This window comes from Mus musculus, chromosome 4 (genome assembly GCF_000001635.26).
Source record: "Mus musculus strain C57BL/6J chromosome 4, GRCm38.p6 C57BL/6J".
NCBI classification, from domain to species: Eukaryota; Metazoa; Chordata; class Mammalia; order Rodentia; family Muridae; genus Mus; species Mus musculus.
Genome location: NC_000070.6, coordinates 141,056,429 through 141,063,451, shown reverse-complemented (window position 1 = coordinate 141,063,451; position 7,023 = coordinate 141,056,429). Strand labels below are relative to the sequence as shown.

The window sequence follows — 7,023 nt, the reverse complement described above, 5'->3', positions numbered from 1 at the left end:
ATCAGCCTGAGGCTGAGGAGGCGGTATGCAGCACACCACCAGAAGTTTTTTGGTGTGTTTCTCTCTATGGAGTCCCGACAAATGCAGCTCAATTATGTAGTGTAAGGCAGACCAATAAATGTGTGTTATTAACAAAGAATCCATCCTGTGTCCTTTCACATGCTTGCTTTAGCAGATCACCCTCCAGTGTCTGCTTCAGCTAAACATGCCTTAGCCTTTCACACCCGTGTCCACTTTAACAAAATGTTCCTTTACGTGTTTGCCCCAGCAAAACGCCATCCAACCGACTTTCCAAAGAACCCTAAAGTTTCCCACTTCACCTTGCCTCAAAACCAACATCAGAAAGCCTGCGGCCTCTGTCCATTACAAGGGGTCTAGGTAGGCCTCAAAGGCCAGAGTCCTTGCTGTGTCCAGCCTCTGGTAGCCCCAAGCAGCCCTTGGTTTGTGACAGTACAATACTAGTCTCTGCCTCTCTTTTTCATGGTTTTCTCTCTGCACCTCTGTGTCCCCTCTTCTTGTAGGTATGCCCACCATTAGATTCAGTGACCCTTATGAGTCTGGGATGTTGCCTTGAAACCCGTGGTTAATTGCTGCTGCAAAAAGGCCCTATTTCTAAATAAGCTCACATACTCGAGGACTGGGAATTTGGACTGGAGTATACATTTTGAGGGGGACAGGGTTCAGTAGTCTATGTCTCATGATTACAGCATCTGCTGAGAGGTTATCTAAATATGTGTGTATCCAGTAGCTCACCAGATCCCGGGGGAAATGGGTAAAGTGTTATATAGTGATCACTAAACTCTACCAAGGGCAGGCAGGAAGGAAAAAAGTAGAAGGCTCAGGATGGAGCTCAGTATAGAGTGCCTGACTGGCCTAGGCAAGGGCGTGGTCAAGCCCCGGCACTGACAAAAGCCATAGGACATACATAATACCGGCTCTTTTGCACAAACGCAAAAGGGCAAATATGTCCATTTTTCTCTAAAGAGACATAGAAAGTGGCACTTCACAGGTTGCCTGAAGGGTTACAAGTGGCTAGAGACAGAAGTGGCTGGAAATAAGGTGAGGCAGAGGCAAGGTTGAGGTCAGCCTGGGCTACATAATTCCAACCTAGCCTGAACTACAGTGTGAGACCCTGTCTCAAAGAAACTATAGATCTTTATTTCAATTTTGAAGCCAGTATATACATCATCTTTTTGTTTTTTGTTTGTTTGTTTTTTGGGTTTGTTTGTTTGTTTGTTTTGTTTTGAGACAGGGTTTCTCTGTGTAGCCCTGGCTGTCCTGGAACTCACTCTGTAGACCAGGCTGGCCTTAAACTCAGAAATTCACCTGCCTCTGCCTCCCAAGTGCTGGGATTAAAGGCGTGCGCTACCACGCCCAGCCCCATCTTTTCAATAAAATAAACTGCACATCGGAGATAGACTGACATACCAACACCTAAAGATAAAGCATAGTTACTATTTTTAAAAACACTTTAAAAAAGATTTATTTTATGTATGTGAGTACACTATTGCTGTCCACAGACACACCAGAAGGCAGCGTTACAGATGGTTGTGAGCCACTATGTGATGCTGGGAATTGAACTCAGGAACTCTGGAAGAGCAGTCAGTGACCTTAACCACTGAGTCATCTCTCTAGCCCTTCTTTAGAGTTTTTCTGTTTGTTTTATTTTTTGAGACCTGGTCCCTCTACATAGTCTTTGTTGTTCTGGAACTCATGTAGACCAGGCTGGCTTCAAACTCAGAGGTATCAGCCTGCCTCTTCCTTGAATGCATAAGCCATTTAGAAAACAAGCTTTCTGAGCAGGCGCCCCCCCCCCCATGCAAATCCATAAAGACAAAGATGCCTTTTCAAGCCAAATACTCCGTCCTTGAACTCTAGGGTCAAAGTAGAACCAAGGAACTATTTCTGAAGATACGGGCAGGCCTCCTGGACGCAGCTATTTAGAGGTCTGGTTCTGATTTATTCCATTTAGAAGAATCAGACAGATGGGCCTGCAGGATGATATGATAACAATCAGGGCAACACCCTTTTTAAAAATAAGATTTAAATTATTATTTATATGACTATGTTTTGCTATAAGTATGTGGGTGCTGGAAATCGAATCTAGGTCCTCTGCAAGAACAACAAGCCCTCTTAGCCCCTATCTGCCTCCTGTCTGCATCACCAATCAAGGGCAGAGTGCTCAGCAGGAGGGCTCCGCCATCAGAAAAGCAGTCTTCTGCCCTGGGTTAGATTTTTAAAGCCTCCAGCACTGCTTCTGTGACTGAGGGCCGGAAGGAGATAGCCACCACCTGGATCACAGCTATCTTTGGCCAGAACGCAGAGACTTAACACCCGTAGGGCGGTAAGCCTCTGCAGCTGGGACGCTTCCCGCCCTACGGAAGGTTCAGACGATCCCGCTGCTGGGCAGTCCATAGCAATAACGGCGGGCATCAGGAAGAACGAGGAGGAAGGCAAGCGGCCACAGTTCCTAGCCCCTTGCGGGAGAGCCTTCCGGCGATCAGCCAGGCTTGCTCCGGCCCCGCCCCGATGAGCCACGCCCATGGCCACATTCCGGCCCAGTACTGCCTTTTCCACCCCGCGGGCGCTTTGCTTCGCCTCGGACACGCCCCTTCAACGGAGCCACGCCCATGGTTACGTCACGCCCCTTTGGCGGAGCGGTTTTTTTCTTCACCGTGAAGCGCACGCTCCGTCCTTGCCGCTTTTCTCCAGCAGGAGGCGCTCACTCAGCCTCGGTCCCGCTCTCGCCCGTTGGAGTCGTCTCCTAAGCCTCCGCCCCCAACCCTGCGCCGCGGAGGCCTTTCTCTTAGGTCGAGCCTCCCGCCATTCTAACCCCGCCTTCTACGTTGCCACGCCTCTGAACCCCGCCCCCTGAGCGCACGCCCCGCCCACGCCTGTGCCTTCCCGGTCTTGGCGGCGGACCGCGAAGGTAGGAGGCCGCGGCGCGCGTGCGCGGGGCGGGGACGGGGCGGGTGCACCGGGCTTAGGAGGCGTTCTGGAGTGGTGCGGGTGTCCTGGGGGCTCCCAGCGCCCCGACGATCCCCTTTGGACTTGGCTTGGCCAGGTCTAGGCGGGAAGGGGACTCAACCAGCGGTACGTCCTTATTGGAGTCTTCCCGTCTGGAGCCCGGGGCCTGCGGCCCAGCAGCCTCTCCCCGGGGTGCCCTGGCTCCCCTGCACGTAGCCCTCGGGGAGGACGGTCACCAGCAGCCGCACGCCGCTAGGCCCGGCCCTGCGTCCCTCGGTGGGATGCTCTTCTTTCCTTTAGCCAATCTCGGGGGAAAGGCTCTCTCAAGCGCATACCAGCAAACAGGTCTGGCGCGAATACAGAGCGTTCCAGAATGGCGAGGCCACAGGAGCCTGTGCAGAGATTTGCATCTTCACCCAGGGATTTTCAGAATGAGTCCAGCCAGCAGCTCTGGAACTGGCATTTGGAGAACCCCCCCAGCTTTTTGCAAACCCGAGGCAGAAGGGATGTATGTTCCCCCACCCCAAATCTATCCAATCCCCTGGGAACTTGATTTGTCTGGAAAGTTGAGACCCTAAAGTGTTGTCTACTTCAGATTTCCTGTTTTCCCGTGGAGCTCACAAGTAGCTCTAAGACTGGCACAGGATACCGATGGGTCCTTGGGGAGACTCCCAAATACTTATTCTCTTCATTAGCTCCTCCCCTCCCCAGATGCAAGTCCTGCGGGCTGAGTGGGCCCTCTGAGGGTAGTCACCCTTAACCCTTCTAGGGGGCACTGCCTGGCCTGGACGCCCCACTCCCCCTCTGCTGGACGTGGATTTACTGGTGTCTTGTGACTCCCGGCTGTGTGTGACATGGCTGAGATTAATGCAACCCACAGCCAAAGTCATCTCCCTCCCATTTAATCTGTTCAGGTTAAGTATCCCAGAAGTTCTTCATTTAAAACAGTTTTTTAGATATTTACACATACATAGTCATAGAACCCAAATCAAAACAAAACGCACCTGAACATCTTACTTCACTTAGGCACATTGACTTGGAAGTGTTAGGTTTTCAGATTAGAGATGGTGAGCCTGTATTGTGGCTCTCCTCCATATTCATTCATTCGTTTGTTCATTCATTCATTCATTCATTCAACAGCTGTGTGTAGAGCTGCAGGCCCTAGGCACCACGGAGGTGTTGATGCACAAAGGTGACTTGCTCCCTGCTCTCTGTAGAGATAGTGATGTAAGCAGTGAATCATGACCAGCAAGGGCCGTTTTAACTGGGAGCTCCAAGCTCGCGCTCCCAGGAGGTGAGCCAGCTCTGATCTGCGGGTGGCTCTTACTTCATGTTGTACAAAGAGGGAGAGAGAGAGAGAGGCCAAGAGAGAATGATAGCAGGCGCAAAGGTGTGTGGTGGGAGCGTGGATGGTGTGTTTGAAGAATCAAGGCCAGTGTGACCGAGTAGTGGGGGAAGAGAAGGATATGAGTTGGGACAGGTGGGCTGGGGCCAGGCTCAGTAGGCCTTTCAGGCTGGGACAAGCAGGGAGCTTTGAGCACAGCCGGACTGGATCTCAACTGTGCAGAGTAGAATAGGGTTGGGAGACCAGAGAGGAAGCAGGAGACCCTGGCGGGGGGGGGGGGGGCCTTCATAGCAGTTCCTGTGAAGCAGTGGCTCAAATCATGCACATTAGAGACCAGGATGTACCTGGTGCCTAGCAAGGGCTACATAATGTCAGTTGTTGCTGTTACTGTTTAAAGCTTTGAAATGGAAGGGCTGGGATGGAGCTTGCCTGATAAGCACAAATCCTTGCCTTTAGTCCCCAGCATTGAAAGCACCAGCTATGGTGGTGTACACCTATAATCCCACCCCTTGGAAGGTGGAGGTAGGATGTGATCCTGGGATACTTAAGACTCTGTTTTGAAAAACCAAAGTAAGACAAAACCACTCTGAGACCAGGCTGACCTGGGTCTCAGCTGTGGCTTCAGCTCCTCCGAGCTGGTGAATGTGAACAGATTATTTATTTACCTTCGCTGAGCTGAGCGTCACCAACCATGAAGTGCGTAGAATGGTACCTTATGGTGAGGTAAGGGCAGGTTGGTTCAATATTTTCGTTATAATTTCTAGTCAACGACTAGAGAAAATGGGGAGGGGGATAAGTGGTGGGAAAAACTGGTGTGTTTGGGACCCGTGAGCAGTCGGTAAGGCACTGGTTTTTTGGCAAGACATGGCAAATAGGTTTGGAGTTCCAGCAAGAGTGCGTTCTAGCAATGAGCTCAAAGGATCCCCTTGTTCCTCCAAACAGTGGCTGAGAGTCAGGAAGTGAGGTGTGAAGTCTAGTCACCTGGAAGAAGCAGAGACCACAAAAGATGGGGTGAATACTACAGCAGCAACAGCAACAACAGGAGCGCCTGTCCCTGTTCACTGCAGGAGAACTTAAGGTAATGCTAACTTATAGAATCATGTGACCCAGCCAGGCAGTGGTGGTCCCTGTTCACTACAGGAGAACTTAAGGTAATGCTAACTTATAGAATCATGTGACCCAGCCGGGCAGTGGTGGCGCACGCCTTTGATCCCAGCACTTGGGAGGCAGAGGCAGGTGGATGTCTGAGTTGGAGGCCAGCCTGGTCTACAGAGTGAGGTCCAGGACAGCCAGGGCTACCCAGAGAAACCCTATCTCAAAAAACAACAACAACAACAGAATCACGTGACCTTCAAACTTACACAAGGCTGGGTTATAAATTTGCTTCCCACTAGGTGTTTAGCTGGTGGCATTCTATGCTGTGAGCATAGGACCCAAACCTTCTGTCTTGTGGCCTCCTCTGGGACCCCGGACTTATGTCCTTCCAGTTGGCAGGCTGGGGCAGAGGGAGGCTGTTCCTCCTGGGAAGATTTTGCTGATCACTCCACAGTGACACATTCTATCATCCACAGTGACATATTCTATCAGGTAGAGCTTGACTGTGTCTGGACACCTGACTGGCGGATCCAGGTGCACAATTTGTTTCATTCTCCTGGGAGAAACAGGCACCATTAGCACCCCAGTCTGCAGAAAAGAAAAGAGACTTGGGGTGAAGAGGGGTGAAGGCCTTGTATAAGGTGATAAAGCCCAGGAGGAAGCTTGGCCAGGTTCAGAGTCAAGCTACTCACCGCTGTCACGGTTCAGAGTCAAGCTCGTAGTCACTGCTGTCCGAGTTCATTTTTGTTGCTGTACAGGATACGTAAAACTGGATAGTTTGTTTTGTTATGTTTATTTTACCTGTATGAGTGTTCGCCTGCATGTATGTGTGTATTATATGTGTACCTGTGACCTACGGAGGCCAGCAGAGGGCGTTAGATTCCCTGGAACTAGAGTTACCATGTAGGAGCTTGGAAACAGAGCCCAGGTTCCCCGCAAGAGGAGCAAGTGCTCTGAACCACTGAGCCAGGTCTCCAACCCTAAGATTAGGTAATTTCTAAAAGAGAAGGATCATTAATTGATGATGCTGAAGAATAGGAGCTCAGTGGGTGGCCACAAGGCTGTGGGAAGACGGAAGACATGGCAAGAGGGCAGAGGGCTGGGCTCAACCTTCAACAGCCACCTTACATTGTTACTTACATGTACGCATGTCTGCAGTACATACATGTATGTGTGCATGTGTGTTCACATATGTGTGGGTGCACAGATGTGTGCACCAGATTTCGATGCCCGATGTCTTCCTCAGTCACTTTCCTCTTAACATACTGAGGCAGGGTCTCCCGCTGAACCAAGGTCAGGGATTCGGCTGCCCTAGCGATTCAGTTTGACCTGAGGAGCCCCTGTCTCCTCCTCCTGAGCGCTGGGATTAGAGGTGGGCAGACATACCCATGTCTTAGTTACAGTTACCATAGTTACTGTGCGGTGGTGAAACACCACACCCAAAGCCAACGGGGAGAAAAGGCTTTATTTGGCTCACACTTCCATATCACCGCTCTCCATAGAAGGAAGTCAGGACAGGAACTCAAGCAGGACAGAAACCTGGAAGCAGAGCTGATGCAGAGGTTATGGGGGAGTGCTGCCCACTGGCTTACTCCCTATGGCTTGCTCGGTCTGCT

The 7,023-nt window shown here is 51.0% G+C and overlaps 1 protein-coding gene across 3 annotated transcripts in view; it reads left to right on the top strand.

Annotated features, from left to right (window-relative positions):
• Positions 1 to 2,836: 2,836 nt before the first annotated feature.
• The window catches only part of Crocc (ciliary rootlet coiled-coil, rootletin), a 43,979-nt gene continuing 39,792 nt past the window's right edge, over positions 2,837 to 7,023 (top strand). Inside the window, exons 1-2 of one of the 3 annotated variants that reach the window (XM_006538800.4) lie at positions 2,837 to 2,929; positions 5,255 to 5,390. The gene's annotated coding sequence lies outside the window, so the exon portion shown is untranslated. Of the gene's footprint in view, positions 2,930 to 2,951; positions 3,094 to 5,254; positions 5,391 to 7,023 lie in introns of those variants that run through there. The other 2 variants (NM_001145958.1, XM_006538801.3) reach the window with 2 other exon arrangements.